This window comes from Lichenostomus cassidix, chromosome 6 (assembly GCF_008360975.1).
Source record: "Lichenostomus cassidix isolate B80296 chromosome 6, HeHo_3.0, whole genome shotgun sequence".
NCBI lineage: Eukaryota > Metazoa > Chordata > Aves > Passeriformes > Meliphagidae > Lichenostomus > Lichenostomus cassidix.
The window spans coordinates 21,839,975-21,867,181 of record NC_139487.1 but is presented as its reverse complement, the minus strand read 5'-3'; the positions used below and the strand labels follow the sequence as shown (position 1 = coordinate 21,867,181).

General features: G+C 36.5%; 1 protein-coding gene across 5 annotated transcripts in view; it reads right to left on the bottom strand.

The window, feature by feature from the left end:
- LRMDA (leucine rich melanocyte differentiation associated) overlaps positions 1-27,207 on the bottom strand; it is a 661,880-nt gene that overhangs the window by 192,167 nt on the left and 442,506 nt on the right. The gene's annotated exons all lie outside the window — the stretch shown is intronic.

Here is a 27,207-nt window from a genome sequence, read left to right as displayed (position 1 = left end):
GGTTGAATAAGAGAGCATAACCTCTTCCTAGCTCTGTTATCAAAGACCTATCTCAGTGGATATTATGCTTCATGTTCAGCTCCGTAGGGTTTTTGGTCATGCTGAGAGCCAGAAAAATGTCAGCTATGACACAAGCCAGAAATGCTCAAACTGTATTCAGTGGATCACTACTGGACCAAACTGCTTCACCCATTGAGAGGATTAGCTGCAACTCCAACTCTAGGCCTCATCTATGTGCTACGTTCACGATTATGAATTATGAACACATGTCTCTGGTTGCAATATCAGTCAAAGGAAAAGTCACTCATACTTACAAGTTAACAGAGCTGATTGCAACGCTACTTAAATTCTGCAATATTCTCTCCAAATCCACCTCACAGAGCAGCACTTTATTTGCAAGGCACAGAAAAACAGAAAATCTGGTTTCAAAACCTATGGCAAGGGATGGAATGAGGCAGACACTACAGTAAAAACCAAAATTTCCTAGTGACATCTAGATTTCCCCCAAACAGATAGAAGATATATCTTTCCTAAATATTATCTTTTCTAATAAGTCTTCCCGGAATGATTTTTGTGCTGATATCATGAAAACATGAGTGAGAAGGAAGAGTGTCAAAAAGACTTTGAGTAAGCAAGAAAGGTGTGATCACTGTCAGTGTTTCAAAAAGAAAACCAGCTACAATTTCAAGACAACCTCATAAATAGAAAGAAGCCAGAAAGAAAATGTTAAAATCTCTCCCATCAAAAGTCAAAACAAAAAACACATTCCAAGACTTGTGTATACAGAATACTTATAAACACAGGCATAGGACCTTTAAAGAGAAGAGGAACTGCCTCCAACTAAATAGCAGCAATTTAAATCCCTGCTGCTGCCTGATAAGGTACAAACTACCCAACTAAGCTGTCCAGAGATGAAACTAAAAACCCTGACACTGGCAGACTCTCTGGGTTTAACAGAGCTTCTACATTAATTATCTAGACATTGGCACTGCTGCTGTGAACTCCCAACTATACAGAGCAAGAAAAACTCATTTGGCCACAAGCACTTCAATGTTAAAAAAAATAAAAAATCAACCAAAAAAACCCTGCATTTCAGTGGATGCAGCATTTGTATGCTTATCTAGGGGTTTTTAATGTCACTTTACAGTTAATAATTAGCCCTCCTCTGGCCTGCACAAAGAGTGCCACTGAGACAAAAGAAAACGTTAAGTGTGTTAGCTATACTTGCCACTGGTATAAATAGTCAAAGGGATGATTAATGAATGAGGGGGAGAATTAAACAGAGCAGTGAACAAAGACAAAGCCCGTTTGCTTGGCTGCCCACAAACCAAGACAAGCTGCATCCATAAAGAAACTACAGAAAGTGACAAACAAAAAATCAGCTTAATAGACAGCTCATGAAGACTTTATTTAACCCCACATTATGACAGCCTCAGTGCTTTATTAACACTCTGACATGTTAAGATGCCAGGGTCATTTGAGGCTAAAACACACATTTGTTGGGGGGAAAGGCATAGAAAAAAAAAATGCACATTTTTGTGCCATAGAAAAAAAACCAGAGAAGGCCCAAATAACTTAAACAACACCCTTCAGTTCTCCTTTGTGGAGCATGCCAAAACCGACATTTTTAAAGAGTTGTTTAGAGATGTCAAACAAAGCTGATGAAGCACTAACACAGGAGAAGTAGCTTGACAGGCCTTATCCTTCCCTTCAAATGGCTACACTTGAGACAGACGCAATTCAGATTAAAATAAAATTGTGATAGCTTTTAAATTTAAAGCAAATTATACTTGCTTTTTTTCCTTTTAAATGAGCTAATGAGCATTCCCAACTACTCTTCAGAAATTACGACAGATACCTGATATCCTATATAAATTACTTCAATTTCTGAATGAAAAGCTCTGCAATAAAGTTGATATACACAATATAGTCCAGCACCATTATTGCTGAAGTAATTTTTAAACTCAGATTTAATCCAGAAAATGTAAAGATATACTTTTATTACCATTTTCTTGCATTTTCTTTTGTTAAGTAGAGATTTTTTTTTGTTGTTTTTTTGTTTTCAAGCAAAAGAAGTAGTTTTCCCAGTCAGTCTATTGCCTTTCATCAGCTGCCCAATGTATTGGACAAATCTACCAAACCTCTAATAAAGTAAGACATATAGCAAAGTAAATGTTAAAAACAAAACATAAAAATAAAAACTCTGCAACACATGAACAAGAGCTGTAATAAGATAAAGAACTTTTTCTCCAGCTTATAATGTCATGAGTGCACAATTCCATAAGTAATGTCCCATAAGTAGCCAAATCTAACAAGACAACACAGTATGTAAATATTTTGTGGTTACTGTCAAATGAGCATAAAAACTTCTTTGTTGCTATGGATTCAATATTGCATATCCCTGAAATGTACATAGAAATTCTTTACACTTTCTGTACTGATATACAACTTATTTATTAGATAAATACAACTGTTCTACAGAGCTTTTTTAACTGAATTTTGCATTTTAAGTAAAGATATTCTTATTCTCTCAAATCAGCATTAATATTCATTTACATTTCCTATCTATGCTTTTCTCTCCATACAATGCTATCCTCTTGTCCATCCTCTACTGCACAGCTTCTTTATGTATGCTTCACTGCAATGTCTAAGAAAATAAGCTGCAGAAGACGAATATTCTATATGAAATTCTATATAAATTTTTCTCCTTAACATAATGCAACACACCCCAAACTGATACCTTTATGTCAGCAAAGAAAGCCCGTTTTAATAAACTGCTTGATGACCTGAAAATTGAGTATGCTCAAAACTGAAGGCGAGATCAGGCACAAAAAGCATTCCATGTTTTTCTGCTAGAACCTCTCATCTTCCTCTCCAAGAACAAACTTGTTCAGGCTTCTACATTCACTTCCATCAAATATTTGCCATCTCAACAATGTCTAAATTTTGACAATCCACTGGGTACCTCCCAAGTCACAAAGGAAAACTTTGCTTCAAACTCCATTCACAAAGAACTGACACTCTAGTTTTGAGAAGCACCACACACTCAAAAAATAAGGCAATCCAGAGTTATAAGGGTATCTTGTGTGCTGCTGTTATCTGGACCAGTTCATACACTGCAAGAAGTTTTTAAATTTATGAAAGGCATTAAAAAAAAAAACTAAAGAGAATTCTCCCTTATCATCCCCAAAGTCTCTCAAGTTTCAACATGGTTTTTTATGTTATTTCCAAGAAAATAATGTGATAACATTTGGGAGAGTTAGAACACTTATTTTCCTTAATATGATATATTTTTAGAAATAATTACATTTGCAAGTCAGATCTCCAATTAAACATGAATGAGTTTAACTGCTCTAGATTCCTTGGAAAGCTCTGGATGGATCACATGCATGAGCTAAAACCTCTCTTGATATGTAACTCAAAATACAGAGCATGCTATTCAACAGAAACTGTAGATTTTGTCTGAGTCTTCCAAGTTTCAAGTTCTTAGCGCAGTTATGATTGAATGTCAAAGCTGGGAAGTTCTTATTTTAATGTCTAATGCCTATAAAATTTGAAATGTGGGTGGTGGGGAAGGAGGAGGGTAAGGGTTCTTCTCCAAATATCCTCAGAGGTGAGAGACAACATAAGAAAAGTGTTCTGTATCAGCTCTCACACATGTCAACAGAATGCTTTTCCTTTGGAAATGCAATGAAAACTGATCCTCTGAGTAACTAAAAGGTATCACCTTCAACAGCCAAAGTCATCTTTTCCTGGGGGACCTGCAGAAGGAGAGAAATAAGTAATCTCACAGTGTTCAAGCGTGATCTCTCCAGGCAAGTGCCACATGTGATCGTACATCCACACCTAGCATGTGCAGGTATGTTCAGCACCTTGTCTTCCTGCAGCTGGCAATGAACTCATGTTGATGTCCTGCACTGCCCTGTCACTCACAGCATCACAGGAGGCAGAGGCAAGGGAGACATATGAGGTCATCTAGTCTGTGCCTCTGCCAGGGGGTGAGATGTGCTTCAGTGACTAACGACTGGGAAAGCCTCTCTGGATTTTTCATGCTCTGACATCATTCTCACACCACTATCACTCTCCCACAGCTGAAGCTTTAAAAATGATAACCAACCGTGACACACAGTCTAAGAGGTGTAGCAATGTGGGTTTTTAGGATTCCATGTCCTCCCTTTGTTTCTCTGCTCTGTATACTATTGGCTCATTTTAAAATATGCCCTCTGCTGTACCTGAAAACCTATTGGTGTGTTCCCCCTGTCAATTCTCCCCCTCCATCTCCCGGGACTGGCTCCAGGGGAGAAAAATCCCGCCCCTTCTCTTCCCCTTATAAGCCCGTGTCTGCATCAGAGAGAGGTCTTCCATCTCTGAGCTGCCAGCTGCTGACCTACCCTTTTCTCCTTCCTGCACCCCTTTTCCCCTTACCCCAAATAAACCTCCCTGACAGAACAGAGATGGAGTTCCAGTTCATTCTTCTGTCTCACTACTTTTCCTGCTAGAATTTCTGTGGCTGGGAGACCCTCGCCACGCGGCGGGACTCCGGGGGCCGCCCGCCCCAGATCCGGTGGGATTATGGGGACCAGGGACTTTGCCCTGGGCAGGAGCCAGCCTGTGCCACCCTCCCAGAGCCTGCAGTAATAAAAAGGAAATTTTTAAAAAGTGAAACCCAAGATATTTAAGCCACATCTACGCTGTCAAGCACTCGGATCTCTGAAACAAGTGAAACTTTCTTAGCCACATACATTTATTCTTGGTAACTCAGGCATGCGTCTCACAAACAGCAAGTCACAAGGGTTAAAAGATCTCGTGAGAAGAGTCACTGTGTCCAGTGAGGGGAGGTGGCTTGGTTTTAAGTGCCCAAAGAATGCTGCTAATTTACTCTGCCACAACACTGTCATGTATATGTGTCTGTACACACACGGATAAACCAAATAATACCCATCTTAAAACAGCTAAGCAATACTAATAATAAAGAATGAATTAAAGCATCAATTCTCAATACTTCAAAAGGTTTATATTTTATGAGAAGGTAGTTGAAAATAACATGAAAAATGAAAATAAATTTATATTTAGTAATCCCTTGATAGTCCCTATAGAGTTATAACCTCCATTTTGAGTTTGCTAACTGTGAAAAAAGCAATTTGTGCTAACTTGAGTACTCCAGTAACAAAAGAGAGGAAGGCAAAGTAATAAGGTAGTACCAAGCAAGGTCCACAAACAAAAATAAAACCATTAAGTCTTGCCTTTCCTTTTCTTCTGATGCATTACCTGCAAAGTAAACATTACTTTAGAAAAGATTTAATTTGAACACCACATGCTGAAAAAAGTGCACGAGCAAGGAGGAATTTGCAGATTAATTAGATTAATTGATGGTATAGATTTAATTTTAAAGTGTAGTTCCACTTAGGTCCCTTTCAATGCCCTGCCCACTCCCAGCCTGCTTGTCTGGCAAAGAGAGAAAGCCTTGGAGCTGTGCAAGCACTGTTCAGCCACAGCCAAATTATTGGTGTGCTATCAGCACTGCTCCAGCCACAAATCAAAAATACCCCAACACTAAGCCCTAACTCCACCCCAGCCAGACCAACTACAAGTTTATATACACAAAGAAATTAGTCAGTCAGTTCACACAGCATAGCTGGCTCTTGAATTTAAGTTATATAAAATGGCTGGGTCATAGGAGTGAGAAATCAGTCACTTGAAACAGCAGGCAAAGAGTGACAGAATAGACTCTTACAGTGTCCAGATTAAATTTAAATCTGTCAAAGTCCAGTTTAAATTTAAGATCTAAACAAGAAGCTGTATTCATAGTAACTTATTTATTAGAAAAGACACTAAGAATAAAGCAGTTCTTCAAGTACTTCAGCAAGGCTGAGCAGTCGTTTCTGAATTTATTTTAAATTCAGTTATGTACACTGAGCAATTTAAACATGCAAAGGAAAACATACTTTACATCATTATTTATCATTCCATAAAATAGAACAGTAGCCTATAAAATGATCTACTTCTCTATGCATAATTTTCATTCCACTTCAAATGTGCAATCCAATTTTTTTATACTTTAGATTGGAAAGTTAAAGCTGCTCTATTTGCATGCATCACAATAAAGAGACAATGGATTCAGGATGCTGGGTTCTGCAACTCTCTAAAGGAGAAACTAGAGAGACTTAAAGAATTAAATTAAATCAAAGAACTACCATACTGACAGAAATAGAGTTGCTTCCTTGAAAGTGATCATGCAAAGTAAGACCACCTATGCTCAATCCAGATTTTCTTGAAAGAGCAGAGTAAAATACGTCTCTTGGCCAGTTAACAGGAAAGAGCAGTCTGAATACATATTTATTCATATTTGCAATAAAAGAAAACAGAAAATTCTGTTTACATGCTCATTTTTCTCATGCATTATTCTTTCAGACTTCCTTTTTCCTATTTTTCTTAACTGATACTCATATGTATGTAAAAGTAATAAGCCATTTGCCTCTATAGCTACATGGTAAACAACGGTTGTTTTAATATCCTGTATCACACTCACACACACACATATATATTAAAAAAGTCTCTGTTTTAGTCGCAGTCTGGCCAAGCATAGGCAGCACATTTTGTTAGGAATTAGTGCATTTTGCTTCTGTGATTTTTTTGCTATTGACTATTTCCAGAAGTATATTCCAACCTGGCAACTTCAAATTTTTAGGAATATTCTATGGCCATGGGGCAACTAATTGAGGTTCTTGACCAGGAACTCGAAACTAAATTTCAAATTCTGTTATATATTGGAAAGCAAATGGAAGCTCATGTTCTGAAGTACCGTGACCACTGTTTTCTAGGGGTTTAAGAGGAGAAGAGGAAAGACAATTCCTCCCTTTCTCTACGCAAGATGATGTGCTGTTTTTCTCAGCCTATAGCTATTTCTTGTGGAAAAGGAAAAAAAAAAAAGACCTTTTAAAAAAGCAAAACCAAAAACAATTGGCAAAATTTCTGTAAGATTGAATATAACACCTATCATACAACCACAGACTCCCAAGGAGAATGAAGGCATGCATGAAAACTACCTTGTAAAGGATTAATGCTTAAAAAGCTGTATCAGGGTTAACTAAACAGGAATCCACTGATTCACACACATGCAAAGGTGTGACATCAAGAATCCCATCTTTCATTAAAAGATCTATTTAAAAGATCTATTTATTTATTCCCTTGTGCCTGTGTTCTGCATTTTGATGCTCTTGAGAGAAAATATGCACAAAACAAATAGTGAAGAAGCATTACACACCTGTTTCTTCTTCCCATCTTGGCCAGTAAAGACACTGGGCCAAAAGTGGGGTGGTTTTCTCTTTCCTTCCCTCCAGAGAACATTGTAAAGAAGCTGACATTACCTGCAGGTTTCTTCAGACAGAAAGAAATAACGTCTCATCAGCAATATTAAGGAAGATATCAAAGGCAGAGGAGCCATGGAAATCTTAGCCTTTAAAGACAAAGGGCTAAGGAAAAAAGTGGTAAAAAGTGGCTGGAAGGTTGAAGTGAAACTGTACTTCACTTTTTTTCCAAATGTTAACTAAACCATATATCACAGGCTTCAAGAGGGTTACTTAACTCCAAAACTGAGATGCTGCTGACATAATTTCAGCAAATTTTAACAGTATTACATAACAACTACATCCACTTTTTTTCCTCAAGAAATACATTTCTGAAATTCAACTATTAGTTCTGCTCCACTCTCACTCAGAAAGCAGACTGCCCTAGACAGCAGGAAACTGCTCTCAGCTCAATCACAACATTTTGATTACCAGACTAGCTCAACTCAGCTACAGTTTTGGCTTTTTTATCTTCCTTAATTTGTTTTCGTGGGTTTTTTCTTCATTCTTCATTTTTATTTTTTCTGTTATTTTTCCACTGAGATATTTACTTTAATTTCTTCATGTTCATCTGTAGAAAGCTAGGATGTGAAAGAATGGAAGCACCTCCTCTAGGTGGCAACTCAGAGGGGTTTGTTAATCCTGTGTCCCTTTACAACAACGAGCATGGCTTCACAACCTACCACTTGTCAGTACTTTAGGGCATCAGCTGAATACTCAACCAGAATGGCACATTTCTTTTGTATTGTCAGCTTTATCAATATTATATTTATGTTTCATCCACTCACTCAGCCACATAAAACAAATTAAGATCAGTAACAACTCCATTTGACACCATCTTAATACCTATGGCTTTTGGGACTGGGAAAGTGTGAGAAATGCTGTGGAATCACATCGCTTTTTATAAAAGCTGTCTAATCAGCAGTTTTTTCACCTATCAACACAGTGAACTCAAATATATTTCCAGAGTAACTGGCAATCTTTCAACCCCTGAAACCATGAGAAAAAAAAACAAACAATCAAGACTCTAGTTCATCCAGTGTGATGACTAAAGCATTTAAGACATTGCTGTAAATGAAATATATTGTTTCATATTTATATTTATTGAGTGTATTAAGTTCTTGGTCAATAATATGTAAATAACTTTCTACCCTTTGAGATCCGATTTTGGCTCACTATTAAAATGACAGAAAAATCTGTATTGTCCCAGGAACATCTGATCCAGTTTGTCATAACTACAGATTGGGAAATATTTTCAATACAAAATAGCTTTGTTCTAGTTGAGGACTGAAGAGCAGTTTAAAAGCATTTCTGCTCTTTTACAAATGCTGGAATGACTTTAATTGCATATATTTCTTTTTTTTTTTTTTTCTTAGATGCATTTAAAGTTTGAAGACATTGAAATTTTATATAATTTTGTGACAAAGGGATATTACATCTTTATCTCTTCTTGATGTTTGTAGGTTGAGAGGAACACACCAAGCTAAAGGGCATTGTGAAGATAAGTTTCCTTGACATTTACTATAACTCTTTTATATTACCATCTGGCTATTTTATATGTAGCATTCACAGGGAAATATAAAAAAAATGATGTAAAGCTGAAATTATTTCCTTGATAACACTTGTTTTAAACACCATGCCACTAAATAGCTAAAAAGTCTCAAAAGTGAATGCATAAAGCATATAAAAGCTACAAGCCTACTTACATAAATTCTTAAGATTAAAGTAATAACTTCCAGAAAAAGGTGGGAGAAAACATACTACAATAAATCTATTTGTAATGGTATTTGGGTTCCAGCAACTGCTTTCATTGTTCTCAAGTGGCTTACATATAAAATAATAGATTTGATGTATGATTTCAATCCCTTATGGAAAACTGTTCTATCTACAAGCAGCCTGTCAAACAAAACAACAAAAACAAAAAAGCAGCTCAGCACTAAGAAGAAATAACACACTTAAAAACAAAGTAAGGACACCTTTGGTTTTTTTTTAAATCCATTTCAGACAGCTTTGAGGACCAGTTTACCACAGAGAATGGGATGAAGGCACAGGAAACAGGGAGGTGGGGAAGGCATAAGGGAAAGCAGAAAGGTAACTATGGGAAGGGGTACCCTAAAAAACCATCCACAAAGCTGGATGAAAACAAGTGCTTTCATAAAAATTCATAAGCTTGACATTACCTAGCAAGGAATATTAGCTTCCTTAGGAGTTAGACTAGCAAAATGAAGGACGGCTGCACGCAAGGGCAAAAGAGCACAGAAATCAAACAAAGGTGATCTTTTTATAGCTTAGCAACTATATACCTAGCAATTAGGCAAGATTTTCCCATAGTTGGTGCTTCTTTTTAATTTTTTTTTAAATGATTGCTACTGATCTCATACATAACAGCAACAGTGAAGTGCCTATTACCTGAAGATGCCTTGCTCTTCATTCATATGAAAACAACACCTACACATTTTATTCAAGGTCAGATAATACCAGTACTGGGTTTCCCAGAATCAAAGAACAGCACACGGGCTCTGCCTTGAACAGAACACACTCTAACTTGACAAGACAGACGAAAAATAGCATAAAGAACAGATTTAAGTATCCTATTCAAGGTCGTATAGCAGGTTGATGGCAAAGGAAGAAGCAAGTGTTTCTCCCACACTGAAATCTCTTGCCCCCACTGACTGGGAATTGCTGTCTCCTTAAACTGCCTTTGTAATATATATTCTTTTCACTCAAAGCAATATTGCATGAAATTCTATTTCATATTGATCAGTGTATATTAGTTTTATGATTTTCAGCAGTTTCCCTCTCTAAACAAAACTCTAATGTGTTTCCACAATGCATTACAGATAGAAACAAACTTATCCTGTCCACCCCAAACCAAAGAGTGTCATATACCTGCATTACTCCTGCTATACTAGAGCTAATAAATCCTGCTGAGAAGCTGGATTCACAGGCTGAGCCTCACACAGACTACATTTATTTGCTTTTTCTCAGCTGAAAATACAAGCAAAGCAACATTACAACTGTTCAGAACTTGAGCAAAAGGAAGTTTCTGTTTCACCACTTATTAGTCTCATGGGTTTACCAAGTTGAATAAGCAATTCCTACTTTATTTTTTGATGAGTGCTGCAGCAATGTTACAATGCTGCTTGTAATCATCAAAACTGCCTGCCTGATCAAAACTTTTAATTTGCTTTTAGTCCAGTTTCTCATTATCTGTAGCTAAACCTGTTTGGCTGTCACTCTATGTAAGCTCACAGGACCAAATTCAGACACTCTCTTGTTTGCTTCTGCATTTACCAATTCTGAATTTTAGGTCTATTTTGGTAACCAGGAAGTACAAAACCTATATATATATTTGTACAAATATGTTGTTATCAGGAAAGAGAAGTCTTCTATTTAGTTAGAGTTAGACAAATAGTCTCATTCTTCCAGAAGTTTTACTGAGTCAATGAAATATCATTTTGAACAATTTTCAATTAAACAGCCAGCAGCTACTGTGCTTAATTGTTACTGAAGTCCGTGCATGACTGCAGGTTTGGGCTTGTGGTAATTAATTTAATTCTTTGTGTCTTGGTAATCTGCTCCGCTGCTGTATGTGTAACATGATAGAAGGAAAAACATCTGTGTTGGATCAGTTTAACATAAAAAGCAGAGATTAATGTAAAAAACACAGACAAAATCGGTCTAGTTGGTTGAAAGCTTTGCTCACACTGTCACTAGGTAAAGTAAAACTATGACTGAGAAAATGATGCCTATATCCAGAAGCATTCCTTGTTACACCATCTAGCACTTCAAGTGCTGAGCACTACAGAGCAGAGCTTCCAGAGTAAGCTGCTCTCAAGGTGCTTTATAGCCCCAGTCAATACAGAGGTGATGAAACAGGGTCTCTGAAAAAACATACACATGAACTGAATATTTCTTAGAAAGCTCCAAAACATCTTGGTATGTCTGGGCCATAAAATTAGCAAGATGACACCAGGGGACAAGGGAATACCTGAAAATATGACTATACAAACTAAATTTACCAGCACATTACCACTCAACATTTACTAAAACTTCCAATATTCTAAAACATTCTTTCATGAAATTTTCCATTCAGATTGCTTTTGTCTTAACCTTTTTTTTAATGCTTCACTATTAACACGTGTCCAAAACAGCACGTATGCTTACACATGAATATGACTTGCAGACCATTTCAGAGCAACCTGCCAAGCAAACAGAGTAATACCTCAAAAATGCTTATTTTGTTCCCAGTGTAGTAGATGCTGAAGAGTTAGTATACCATGTTATTCAGGTGGAGAAATGATCACATTAAGTTTCAATATTGTATTAAATAATGAGATTATTTTGTATTGTATTAAAATGGAAAATCAAATTTGAAAAACCAATAAGAGATTTTTGCTTTTTAATTTGAGGCACTTGAACAACACTAAATAGCAGGTATTTTGGAAATTAGCCTTGTTCACACTGTCTCAGGTTGGCACTTAAATAATCTCCCATCCTCCCTCTATATTAACAGCTATTCCTGAAAAATTAAGAGTAGAATACGAGGCTTATCTGCAAGTTCTCAGCAAGTACTGAATAAACATTGTGATTGAAAGTGCTCCAAGAGTCTCAAAGAAACACAAATAATATTTTATCCCCCCAAAATATAAAAAAATATTATTTTGGGTTTGATTGCAGTTGGAGGTCAAAGTACAAATTTGGTTTCTATGTTACTCTAAGACTCACCTATCTGAAGTACATGCTGAAATGATGTCTGAATGTAAAAGTATCTGATTTCCATAATGGTTCTAAATGAAAGCTTCTTAAGAAGACCCCACTATATAAATTATCAATCTCTGTCAGTGGTGGTTAACAGCATGCTCTGAGAGTGCTGATTAAAACAAAAGGTCAGAACAAACATCAGTGCTCCAGAGACTCTTGTAGATAATAGTGTAATTAAAATGTAACTCTAGACTGCTCCATGCTTACTATGTCAGCATCTTTCCAGCAGGGAATGGCCAGAGAGCCTGGCAAACTCAAGCAGCCACAGTAGAAAGTGGCAGGGGATGTCTGCTGAGGGAGCAAATAGATAGCCATCGATGTTATCAACTTGTGCTACATACTGGAACTCAAACAGCCTTTTTCTTTTATTCTTTCTTTTTTACCTTTTCTCTCTTTTTTTTTTTTTCTCCTTTCAGAGTGCATGCTGTCCTGCCTTTTGTTCTGGCAGAGATAAGATGTATAAATTATGAGTGGTTGACAAAGTATACTTCAGTGCCTGAGGCAGCTCATCAATCATTTTCCACATGTCGACAGGTAATTGATGCGAGCCCTGCAGGCGCATCTCCATCAGGTAAAAGGAGGAAGGAATTAAATCTGCTGTCATGGTTTGAGCAGATGATCTGTATTTAACATTCTTTTTAATTTAGAAGTTGTTTATTTTAAACTGTATTTGGCTGTTCTTGCTCTCTCCAAATCTCTCTCCACCTTGCTCCTTCTCCCCAACACCTCATAGAGCAATCGGTGTGTAACTCTGTCTGTAGGCAGCATGGCACATGGAAAAAACCCTTCAGCAGGGTGAGAGGTGCTCCAGCATCAGACAGCAAGAGACCACCCAAAGACTGGTGGGGAGCAGCTGAGGAACTTACTTTCTACTTCACTGAAGCTTAACATCAAAGACACTGCTTGTCATGCAATTATCTGTCAAGTGAGTTAGGTTCTGATCAATCTGGGATACTAAATATACAGACTTTTTCCTTTGGTTATTATCTTTATTCCATTTAGCTACACCTCTCAATATGTTTACATTTCTTGTCTTCAAACAAAACATTTTAAAGTTAAAAACTCAGGGCAGAGACAGAGAAGAGGGAAGTAAGGAATGGTATTGGGTTCAAATGGAATGGAGTTAATTTTCTTCACAACAGCTTATATAATGCTACGGATGAGATTTACAATCAAAACAGTGTTGACAACACAGAAATGTTTTCGCTATTGTTGAACAGTGTTTGCCCAGTCAAGTCACTCCCTGTTCCTCACTCTGCTCCCGCAGTGAGTACACTGGGTGTGTGCAAAGGGTTGGGAGGAGACAGGAGCAGGAAGAGAGACCAAACTCAGAAGATACTCCATGCCATGAACTGTCACACTCAACAATTAGCCAGCAAGGAGTGGGTTTAGGTATGTCAGCCATCCTGTGCTGGGAACTGGCTGGCAAAGGCCACCCATGTGAGGGGGGGAGTGACTGAATCACTTGCTTTGGTTTGGGGCTTTTTAACTCTTTTAAATCTGTGTTAAAGCTAACTCTTTAACTTTTTTAACTAAGTGTACTGCATCAGTTCTTTGTATTCTATGTTAGCTATAATTTAGTCTGAAAATCCACTGGAAGATGTAAATCTGTTAAATCTTGCATAATGTGAAATCTCACATCATTAGGCACTATCCTCGATGTAATTAACATTCTGCATGGACTGGAGCTGAGTCTTTCCACCACAGCTGAGCAGTGTTTATATGACAAAATGCTGAACACCAGAATTGAGATTGTGCTGTTGAAGGATGGCATCATATCCATTGTTCCACTGTGTGTGGAGGTGAAAGATAACTGTTAAAGGAAGTTTGGTGTTGATAACATTCCCCATCTTATATACATTCCCAGTTTGGGCTGGAAATAGTCAGTGCAAATCCAAGAAAATAATGCTTGAAGGGTTAATCAACACTGACACAGAAGAGCTTCTTCCATGAATTAATATTGCCAACACAAAGGCCCTCTAAAACCTTGGCTTAGTCACACAATGCTCCCAAACACAACACAGATGGACTGCAGAGGGAGAAAAGCTTTCACGTAATTTGTCAGTGAAAACAGAAAGACAAAAGACCTAGCACAAATTCCAATGGTCCCCATCAGTTTCAAACCAAATCTTACTGGGGCACAGAGACAATTGATTATATATTAGCTATCAAAAAACAATGTTCATGCTGGTTTTCAGAATGACCCATGATTAAATTTCCTCTGGCACAATTTGAAGTGAACCTGAGCAACAAGAAGGGAATGGAAGACAGAGCTCTGTGAGTTACTGTCACTGCCATTCTGAAATGCTTCAAGAAAAGAAGCTTAAATCATGGTGAAGAAAAAACTAAAAAACAAAAAAAAATCAAACTACACAAGTGTAACACCAAGCATAAAAAAACCAGACCAAAGGTAAGAACTCTTACACTAGAAAAGGATAGAGGAAAGATCCTGGAAAGGACAGCTGTCTCCCTGATGAATAAAACAGGAGATCAATTCATTAAGAAACATGACTACACCTAAGAATATCTAAAGAGTTTATCTAAAAGAGAGCAATTTTTTTTTAAAAAAGGAAAGGGGGGTAATGTTAAAAGAGTTTTGAGGATGAAGAACACTTTACAAGAAAAAAAACTGCAAAGTATTTATAGTTCTGATTCAACAAAACGTTTGCAAAACTTTGAACAGCAGTTCATCTCCATAACTAATTGTAAAAGTAGAGATTTGCTATAGTGAAATATCTTTCCACTGATTAGTCAAATGCAGTGTATCTTGCTTCTATCTAAAATACTGACTATAAATTACTATTCAATAAATACAGTAACAACATGTATCCCTTCGTGGCTAGCACAGGTTTTTCCCATGAGAAATTTTCTTGTGTTTTATAAATAAAGATAAAGTTTGGATGTTTTTGGAACAATGTCCCAGAACTTGGACAGTGCAGGCCTGGCCAATCAGGCCTGGGGGAAGGCTTCTGACTGACCAATCTGGGTGACTTTTGAGAACTCTATATATGTGATGAAATCAAAACAATAAAGGTCATTCCTTCTTGCCACTGAGAACTGATGCATTCATTACTCTGCTAGCTGCTCAACAGCGACATCCCTTTAGTCTCCAAAACCACAGTGTGCTTCCTATATTAAAGAACAAAGTACTAAGTATTGAATTTTAGCCTAAACACCATGTATACATGGCATACTGACACAAAATTTGAAAAATAAACTGCCATTACTAGGAAAACAGGAACCTTTGCTTACAGTCTAAAAAAAGAATGAATAATTTCACTCAAGGTCAAAATAATTAGACCTTGATCAAAGTATAAAAATATTGTTTCTAAAAAATTTCTGATCAAATTCTTATGCATTTCATAAATAATATATCTAATTTTATACGATATCATTGGTTAGTTTATGTATTTCCAATTAATTTTTCAACTCACAAGAGGATGATTTTGAACCAAATTATCTTTTCTAAAACTCTTTTGACACTGAAACTAATAGATGATAATAACACTCTTGATCCATCCAGAAAACTTGCCAAGATCAGTTCACTTCATACAGATAATAAACTTCAGTAAAAATTATAAATTATTTTGCTATGAGGGAAAGATAAAACATAGAATTTATTACTTGAAGGCTGTTTTTTACACAAGACACAGCGCCTTCACAATGCAAAGAAGCAAAAGGTCAATAATATTGGGTTTGAGCTACTGCTCTACTATCACCCACATTATCCACTGCACACAGGGCCGGAGTTTTTGCTCAGATAACAATATAGCACTTTATTGCATGGCACACATACACAAATTCTTGTCAAAGTTAATATTTGTCAGTACAACAGAAGCCAATCAGTGACTTATCAAGGAGGAAGACTAAGAACTTCTGTTTAGCCTGGAGAGAAGTCCAATTAAAGTTCTCTAGCCCTAAGTACTTCACGTTCTTGCCAGATTCAGACTGGCTGCTGACAACTTGAATCTCCTTTTTACTCCTGAAAAGAGCTTTTTCAGCATTCATTTTGATGTGGAGGCTTTAATCTAGCTGCCATTTCCAACACATTTTATCAGCCCTGAAAAAGGCTTTTTGTTTATTCCAACTGGCAACTCTTTCTCTGACAGCAAGGATACAGGTTGGCAAATGTCAAAGGTTCCATCACAACTCTCCCTTTCTTCATTTCTCTCTTGATTGGTATTAGACTGTTAAGTACATATCACAGCCAAATTTTTACCAGCTATTTGACTGTTTTCTCCCTCTGTTGATCTCCAGATCAGCTATCCCTCACAATTAAGGGTAATTTTGATCTCTGTCTCAAACCATGAAAAATGCACATAGCCAAAAGAACAAATAAAAATATATAAATATCAATAAATATATTGATAAATAAGAACAGGATGAATAATGCAAATTTAAAGATTATGCTCACAATCTCAAACACACAGGTCATGGATAATATAAGCATTTGGTAGTGAATACCAAATATTTCACAAATATGAGTATAATAGATTTTCCCTTTTCTATAGAGCCCTCTCAAATTCCACCTGTTGAATCAAATAAAACCAATGAACGCATATATTTCTACATGTTCACCAAATTCTTGCACTTCCAAACCCTGAACAGAATTTTGCTGCAAAAGGATGACCAATAGAAATAGAGCATGCCTGCATAATCTACTCCAATATTTTGATTTTATTGCACTGTATTTAATTACTAATTTCTGAGAGATTGCCATTCATATCCTGGAACTCTGATTTCTTTGTGGCTGACCTCCTACTGCCTTAAAGTTTGACTCAGTAAGTTTGATTAACCTGGGCAAATTATTCTTGGTCCTTAGCAATGTAAATTACTCAACACTTCTAAAGAGCACAAGGTCCTTCTTACCAAGTATTTTACTCAGGATTGGGTAGGCAGTCATTTTTCCCTACTAGCATGAACCAGCTCTCCCTGAGCATCTCACTGACAGGCAATGCCACCTCCAGTCTGGTTCCTCAGCTAGTCAGATCCTCTACCTTGTCACAAGGCAGCACTGTATTTACTGAACTAAAGAAACAGACTTTCCTCTGATATCAATCATCATAGTTCATAAAATAGCATTCCACATCATTAATTAATTTTCAATTTTATTGAGCATTTGACTACTTAGCATGCTTTCCAGACAACTGTTTTTAGCATCATCACCCTTGTTGGCAATTCTCAAACTGCATAAGCTTTCTAATTAAATTAAGCTTTGCTGTGTGTAAAGAAAGAAGGGAATGTTTTATTCTGGCTTTATGTAGATGAAAGATGGTAGTCACTTGCTCAAACAAGCTGATGAAAACATATTGCCTTTGACTTACAGCCTGTGTTCTAAGCATGAGAGCATTACACAGAATAAATTTATCACCATATAATGTAATTGATCAAATAATATATAAACCCCTGAAAACAGACCATCAAATATTTCCTGCAGTACACAAGAGAAGCACACTCTTCACTATCATATAACTACTATAAATCAAAAATTACCATCTAATGATTATCACTGATTTAGTCAGGCAAGTGACTTAAAATTAATGCCATACTGGTGAAAATGTGCAGGCTGGTGTCACCAGCAATTATGCTTTTATGAACTGGCACAGTTTATGGGGAACAAGACTTAAGCTGACGCCAATTACTTTAACAAAGTGCCCCAAAACCAATTTCCAGATTGGAAAGACAGGAAAGCAAGGAAAAGAGCAGTTCAGATTCCATTACTATTCAAGCTTGCATTTTTATGCTGAAATGTACCATTCTGATACGTGGATAGATTATTACTATAAACTGAATTAGAGTTACTACCACTCGTACATGAATATATAAGATAGAAACTAGTGGGAGCTGGCCAGAACACAAGCACAGCAGCAAATGCTTTTCTCTCAGGCTGAGGAAGGGAAAAAGCTGTATACTTTATGGAAAGAGTCACCAGAAGTACAAGAGAAAAAAAAAAAAAAAAAGACATGTTAATTTAGAAAAGAATGTAATGTGTAACCTCATATTTAAATATCATAAGTTCATCCTTTCCTCTAAAGAAAAATTCAGCATGAGTCTGGGGAACAGCATTCATGTTTCCTACCCGTGTGAGCATAACAAATTTCCACAAAGATAACAGCTTTTCCTGTGAACTTGTCTCAAGTCTACTCAAGAGCAGAGAGCAAGACAATGGAGAAAATGCATTTTTTTTGCCAACACTCCTCACCACATATCTGAACTTGAAAGCTTGTTCACAAAATATTTCTTTGTGGATGAAAACCTGAATGTTTACCATGCTGTCTAGCATTGCAGAGCACCAAACAACTATCCTATGTAAAGGTAGAAATCCATGTTTCTCCACAGACGTTTTGTTCAGAACACATAGGTTGCTTCTGTCTCAACAATTCTTGAAGGACATTTGTGGCATAAGCTTTTTGAAGTCATGCCAAAGAGAAAGCCAACACAACTCCAATTTCATTTGATAGTATTAACAAAATATGTTATGACTAATTGCCTCTATTGCTTTTGTGCTGCTCTTGGGCCTACTCAGGTTTTAGGTTTACAGGAAAATATTTCACAAATACAATGAAAAGTACTGCTTAAAATTATTCCACAGATGGACAGTGACTGAAGAAAATATCCTTCTAAGTGTTTATTTGTCCATGGCAAAATTAAAATTAAAAAAAATAGGAACAGATCAGGAATAAAAAATATCCTAAGAGTACCTTTCTCTGCTTTTAAAGATATCCTTGTTTGATGATACTTTTATATTTTAAAAAGTACATAATACATGACCTAAAATGTGACTTTTTCTAATCAAGATACTACAGCAGCATGACCTCAAATCAAAGTTCACAAGCTATTTGAGTTTAATGAATGTCAGTGGAAACCACATTCTTTAGGTGTGGACACACATACACTTGAACTATTTTCAATAAAATTTGTAAACTGCCCACAAGTCAACAAGCTTGGAAAGCTTGGCTTATAATTTATCAAGTGTCTTGTTCCAAACCAAAGAGAGAATTAAAAAAAAGCCCTAGAAGTTAAGGTCAACTGTAAACCATCTATTCAGCAGTTTGGAGGTGGGGAAAAAAAGTAAAAAATAGCACAGTAGCTTGAAGGTTGCATTTCAATCTATTACCTAATTTCCAGAAATACAAACTAAGAAAATCAATACTATTCATATACTTTCATGAAAGATGGCTTCCACCTGGCAACTCCTAAGAGCAAATGTCTGTTCTATTTTACTTGCTCCTACTTGCAATGAACAAGCAATGAAAACCTTGGACATGTTTATATAATAATATGGATACAACAATCCAACAGAATACTCAGAAATTCAACACCAAAGCTGACTAAAGCAATTTTTCCTTTGCCACATACAGGCAGTTGCACAGGACTAGGGTCATTTATATAGAAAGAGTTAAACTAAAAAGAAAAAAAAAATGTAGTCTTCAAGAGGGAAAAAAAAAAACCCAAACCACAATACACTACTGAACCTGCATTATTTACCTAAGAGAAAATCTCTCAGATTTACTGTGCTTACTTGTATAAATGCAACTTTCTCTGGCCTGAAGAAGGATTAGCACATCTAAAAGCTCTTCTGTTTCTTCTGTCAGCTGGGACAACAAAAGATACTATTTTTCTTATGAATTTGGACTGCATATATCTTTAGATCAACAGTGTTACAGTGTTTAAACAGCATCTAAACTGCGAGGCAAGTTAATAGGGCAAAGAAGAATGATGATACAGAATTTTAAAGTATCAGATTCTCAACCATTATAAAAAACAGAAAAGAAACACAACCCAACAACTATCCACGCAGGGGGATATAGGCCTGCCTGCCTCAAGAAATGCCCACTTTTGCCTAATGCTCAAAATTGAGCACAACCTTCCTCAGGTTCCATCACATCAAATTCCACCACACTACTCCATAGCAGAATGTAATTATTGCAAACTCTTTCCAAATCCTTACAATGTTCTGGTGTTAGACTAATGTGATGCTTGATTCTCTGAGTAACTTGTGGGGATTTGGCACCTTTGAGCATCCTACTAAGACTGGAGATCAAGTTTAACATACCAAAATCCCCTTACTGCTTAAAACCAGACAGCTTTAAAATTCATCTCTTACTCCTGTAATAACCAGGACAGAAGGGTGCTGTGAAAAAGGACTAAAAAATGCCACTGAACACATCTTCAGCTTTGAAAGATCAGGAATCAATCTTCTTGAAAAGGTAGTTTAGTTTGTACCTCTGTTACAGGACAGAGAGGGCTGAGCACAACGTGACCAAACTCCCATGCATAACAATAAACTAATTCCCTGTTGTATTTTTATGATTCAGGTTTAGCCTGGGAAACCTGCACAGTGCTAGAGGCAGGTAACTAGAATCAAGGAACCGGACAGCTAACCTGTTGATGAGAATTCACTAAGATCTAAAAAATATTTGCTCTTTTTAGCAGAACACATCTATGCTTGTCTAAGATGTCTGTATGTACACTTACATAATATTATCCTTCCGGGATTCATAAATATAAAACATAGGTTCCATATTCCATATGCTCATTTAACCTATCCTTCTTCTCTTTTTTTTCCCCATGTGGTTTAATTAAGTTGATATTCCAATTAATAATAATTACGAATGCAAGAACAGAAAGTGCAATTGTTCCCTGGTAGCTAAGCCTTCCCACAGGAAGGCCAAGTCCTAAATGTTTAGACAGAAACTTAAAATGTTTACATGACCAAGTCAGGTTTCTGAAGTTCCTGTCAAAGAAGAAGATTCATCTGACTTTACAAGATTTATCCCACTGTGAAACTGGCACTTAGACAATAGACTCATTCAGCTGTGTTTAGTTCTGTGAGTCACTGAGCCCAAAAAGGGAGTTGGGGATGCCACATAGCTTTCATTCATACGCTAGTAAAAAAATAAAACAAAAAAACCCAAAAAACCAAAAAAACCAACTCAGGTGTAACACTTCTAATGTTTAGGAGAAAATAGTGACTAGAGAAAAACGTGTTAATGGTAGAAAATTCTCTAGGACAGCAGTGTTGAGGGAAGAGAGGTATAAACTCCAACTATTTGGTAATACTCAGGATTGCACATCCTTTGCTTCAAAGGTACCAACCTTAATTCCTTTGCATTACATTTATGTTTTTATTGTGTATGCTACCAGCCAAAGCTCTGTGTTTCAAAACACTCAGCAAAATTAACGTTTGCTTGATCATGTGCAATGAACACAGCCTTAGTCCTTTGGCCATTCTTCCCAGAGAGGCTGTGGAGTCTCCCTCACCAGAGATATCAGAGAACAGTCAGGACACAATCTTGTGCCATGTGCTCTGGGATGGCCCTGCTGGAGCAGAAAGCTCGGACCCAATGACCCCACTGTGGTCCCAACCTTACTCATTCTGAGATTCTGTGATTAGTTCTGAACAATGTCTTGGGCCACAAAGATGCTTAATGAATAGGACATTTAAGGAACATTGAATGGATTTTAGAAATGAAATTTCATATCTTTAGTCTTCTGAAAAGCAGCTTCATCTCACATATCTTAGATTATTTACTCTCTTACAGTCTTGATCTATTTCATGTGGTAGTAACAATATAGGCCAGAAAAGCAACCTGAGATCAGAACTAAATGGTATATCCTTTACTAAGTATGGCAGTTTTCATGTTCAAAACAAAGTAATTCTTTCTGTGTTATGCTGCTATTAATTATTGTGTAAAAATACAGGTATTCAGTATAACAATCACATAGTAAGTCAGAATCTAACTCAAGCCTTTCTGAGACTTTTTCAGTTTAATTAGAACTCCTGAAGGGAAAAAAATATTTACTATCCCTTGCCAGAGTATCACAATTTATTAGGCATTTTTAAAGGTTATCATATAGTGCCACACCTCTCAATCAATGTTTACCCTTTGAGACAACATTCCTGAGAGCATCCTCAGAAAAATAACTGTCCAATGGCCCCATCTTCTTTCATTACTCCAATAATTAGTACAAAATGCAGAGACTCCTGTCTGCAGCGCCAGCATCAGCAAAACCAGCAAAAATTAATTCATCAAAGTTGAAATAAAAATTGCCAATGTACAGTAGATATATATTCAAAGATCATTAGACATATGGGGAAAAAATCCAGTAACCGCAAATAAAGATATTTTGATGACATAAACATGATATGGACACAGACTTTCAGAATTACAAACACCATATCACTTGTAAAACACATAGCTAAAAATTAACAATAAAATATAAAATGAGAGTAATAAATATTATAAAACTGGAGGTAAAACTTGTACAAGTTTCAATGTGAAAATTAAGCATTTTAGTCATGAGGTAGAGACTAAGCCTTGACTAACTTCAGGGTTCAGTTCTAGGAGTTGAAAATATGATAGGACTCATCTGTATTGCACATAGACCTTTCAAATACTTTATCAACTAGAAAAACAGTTTCAATGTATAGAACCTAGATCAGAGTCCTAGCTTTAATTCTTTCAAAGGACTCTTGTTAGCATAACAAGAAAACAAAACTTTACTTGAAAATAACAGTTATGGTTACAAGACAATTTTCTGAAACAAATGAGACAATTCTCAGTAACTAGAAAAGGCTGGTAACTTGATAGACCAAAACCTTCCAGAAGGTGAGACACAGGCTGCATCCATATCAGCAATTCATTTAGCAATACCAGCCAATTGGTTACTTGAAGCAGTCATTGCTTAAGGCTTTTCAAACTGCCACCCAATTCTTTCAACTAGATTTAAAGCCTTATAAACACCCAATGTATATTTCAAGTGACTTCAGCTGAGAGGACCTGACACTTGTATTACTTGCAAGTAGATCATAATCAATAAACAAAGAGCATGCAAAGATTCGTGCCAGATAAATCTCCTCTTAACTAAAACTGCACCCTGTTTCCTCATCCAAATAAAGGTAAGTTGTGAAAAGCCAACATAGCTACTTTTGGGGAAAACACAGCTTCCTAAAAATTCTTTAAAATCCCACTAAAACACAGCAACAACCTCCTAACAAAATTAAGTAGGAAGAAGCAAATGTAAAACTCTATCTTATTGACCATGTCAGACCTTTTCCTGTGTTGAGATGAAATATCTCCAAAAGATAGGGCAGAGCTTTACACTTGGACTGTAAAACTCTTTTCTAAGGGAAGAAATCTCTCCATTCTCGCTCTGACCACAGTTCTTTTCCAAGTGAAGGTTGGACTTACAAGTGAAATAATACTCTGCAATCAACCTTAATCAGTGATTTTTCGTCCAGCTTTCTTAAAATGAAATATTGTACAATTTCACATATAGTATGGATATGGACTAATTATAAGACACATGTACACACAGCCTCAAGTACATCCACATGTATGTAAGTTCTACTGGCTAGAACCAAATATTAGCAATGTGGTTTCTTCATATACTTTCAGGTTTTCAGCATAAAAAGAATTTAGCTATTTTTCAGAAATGTTGAGCCTTTATGTAAAGGAAACTTGAAGACAAATTTTATGTCTTATTTGTACAAAAGACAGTCTATTTTCAGGTTTTCAGGATGTCTTCTGACACAGTATAAATGTATTTTGAGCACTGGAAAGAATGAAAAGTGGAATCCTTGAGGACCATTTTAGAACTATGGAATCATCTGCGACAGAGGGATTTAAAGATTCCTTAGTGTAAAACAGATCATATTTATAGTGAAAGACAGCCTACTATGTGACTATTAAATTGAAGACTTCACTCACTTTCAGGAGTAATTTGCCACATGGTCTTCAAGCACTGTCATTGCAGCTGTCAGGTTATTTTTATGACTGTGCAATTAGCACCACTTCCAAGATACAGGAATGAACAACACAGTTCCCCTATTAAAATCATGTGGCTTCACAGTATATCAACTAAAACAGATATGAATGAACTCTAATAGTGAAATCAGCCACCCACAAACACCAGCTAAAGAACAGAAGATGATGTCCTGATAGGTCTGTTAGAGCTACCTGTACTGCCACTGTTAACAGAGGAAGAAATGCAAAGAATGAAATCTGTGAAAAGGTCCAGTTTCAGAAGGAGTAAAGCAGGTCCCTCCAAGGATGTCCCATATCTTGGTGACTATGTTGTGCACAATATGAAGTGCTTAGAAGAGACACCAGAAGATGACAAGGAAGAAGAATTATCTCAGCAGGTTTTAAAGGGCAACAGGTCTGAAAGAGAAACTAAAGAGCAACTCTAGCTGCCGATAAAGTGGAGTAATTGAGCTGTTAAAAGGTCTGGATGCAAAAGATCATTTATCCAAAACCCATCCCTGAATTCAGTAAGCTGAACACTCGCAACCCTTAGTCTTGGCCGTCGTTCAAGTGCAATAGATGGCTTAACATCTGACACATATAGAATAACACACCACTTCTGCCAATATCCCTGGATTTGCACCATCCTGAACCAAATACATGCATTAAAATCTTGCATGTAAAGCTTCACACATCTCTCCCAGAAGCTATAACAACTGCCAAGCTCACTTGTGTGACTTGTAGCTCTTTGAATGTCCACCTTTTGAAATAAGTATTTCTGTGACTTGAAATCTGAACCTTTTGCTCACTTGTCACTTCAGGTACCTAATGAATGTCACATCACCTCTACACACTGTGCAAATGTAATTTGTAAAGTTCTCCCCTCTTTCAGAGACACTTAATTAATTCATCTTGAAAATGTCTGAGACCCTCATACAAAAGTTATTATGTGGCTGCCCCATAAGGAATTTTAAAAGTTGAGATGAAGGTAGCAGGCAGAAGAGAAATATTATGTTGCTTAATCTCAGCAACATTTATATCATTATGCATTATAGATACAAACACTCCTAAATCCTCATTCATACAGACATTTATGTGCTTGTCTTCAAGCCTTATTAAGTAATAAATACACCTGTGAAAATCACTTATTAGAGTACTTGAAATCACTTCTCATCTTGAGAAGTTCAAAAACTGTCCAAAGCAAGTGAGAAGAGATGACTCCAGCCCTGGAAGACAAGAACACAATTTGTTCTTTCTAGCTATAGTGGATTCAAACATACCACAACAATATACATGATAATTCTTGATTGCATTGCTCACCGAGTTTTCAGTAAATTCAAATTTGATTTATCGAAAGATACAAATAGAAGAAAGTATTGGCTTTTTTATGTGGTTGAAGTATATCCCAAAATACTTCTAAGTGACTGTCTTTTTTTGGGTTTTTTTTTTTTTTTGACAACAATATTTCACCTATTTATAATTACATACCCTAGACTGTGGGAACTGAATTTCAAAATAAAATCTGGTTTTATTTATATATTTTCATTCTGCCTTTCATGAAGTGGAAATATTTCAACTAAGATTGATTTTATTTTATTATAGAAGAGGTTGCTAACTCTTTAGTGTTGGTGTATGACATCTGGCTGGAGAAAAGAAAATGTTGTCTTCCTAATGGGAACAACTTTGTTTTAAATACAAGAAGGGGGAGGAAAAAGTTCTGTTCCTTCCTTTCCCCATTTTTCAGTTTTAACACCATGACACTATTTAAGGTCAGCCTTAGTAAATACTGGCTTTAGAAAATCTGAATTTGGCACCTATACCAATTACATAAAATCCCTTTGATTTCTCTGAATTATCCTAAGCTGTGTTTTATCCCAAATAAGCCCTGGGGAAAGATCCTACACACTATATCAGACATAGGATCCCCAAGCCATTAGCTCTGCCAACTAACTGTTGTTAAAATTATGGCAACTTAATAATTATCTGCTTCTTGAGAGCTTAATTATCTTTTTTCTTTCATGCTTTGTTTGTTAGACTTTGACTATCTGGCTTTTTTTTCTATTCTACCACATGAAGTAACCAGCTGACTTGAAAATGCCAAGTTTTCCAGTGTGCCTTCTCCAGAGGATAATATAGATGTCCACTGTGGAAGAAACAGCTTTTCCATATTTGGGGCTCTATGACATTTTCTAAAACACTCACACAATAATATTTTAATATGCACTTACAATGCATTCTGCACATGTTCATTTAGATTCAGATGTTTCATTTTACCTTTCTTATCACACAAGATGCTCATTGTTTACTTTTAAGAACATCACACAAGCAATGTAACAAAGAATTCTTTCAACAATGTCTGATTCTGATGTATTAAACAGCAACAATCACTAAATATCTAGAGTAAATTAGAGATCTTTCTTCCACATGCATACATTTTTCTTTAATTCTTGCCCTTCAAGGAAATATCACATTGAAAAGAAGAAACTGTTACAGCCAGCCAGGGATTTTCATGGTACTATCCTTTTCCCAGGATCCCACTGCATTTTTAACTAATTCCATATGCTCTAGTGCCAGCAGACCAAGCATCTCCCCAGCAAAAGCAATCTATGCTGCCCTGCCACTTAAGCAAGAGGAGCACCAGTGCTATCAAGGCTTGTCATCTTGCCTATTAGCTTGATGTCTTTATTCACAGGCCATCTGCACCACTGAGAGATACCAAGGCAGCTAATGTCAATATGAACAAATTCCTCTTCTTTTACAAGAAATGTCAAACATAGGACAGAGCAAGAATGACCCCAGGAATACCAACAGATGTTAGCTACAAGGCTTTAAAAGGAAAAAAAAAAATCAATCTTTCCTACTGGGACTAATTAAGATGAAACGAAGAGCAAAAGTAAGAAAAAAACCCATGTCACATTATCAGGAGCTTCATACATACTTTCTAAGCTCATTATTGGCATATTGCCCCTCATTCTTTGAAAAATGGGTAAAAAGTGGTCGGGTAGCTGGCACAGCATTAGAAAGATTCTCTATGTAATTCCCACAGTCCTCATCTGAGTTACATAACGGATCATGACAAGAAAAATTACAAGTAATTATTAGCAAACTATTTTTTCAGGTAGAAATGAAGCACAGCAGCAGTCACTCCATAAATGTATATATTAAAAAGAACTCCTAATAAAGGAAATCCAGACATGCTGCAGTACTTGGGCATTCAGGATTGCCAAAGTCACATTTTAGATTTACCTGTAACAAAAAGATGACCCCCTCCACCACACAAACACCAGACTACAAAATTTAAAGGCAATTTTTGTGTCCATGTTCGTAGGCTGACAATTAGCATCACT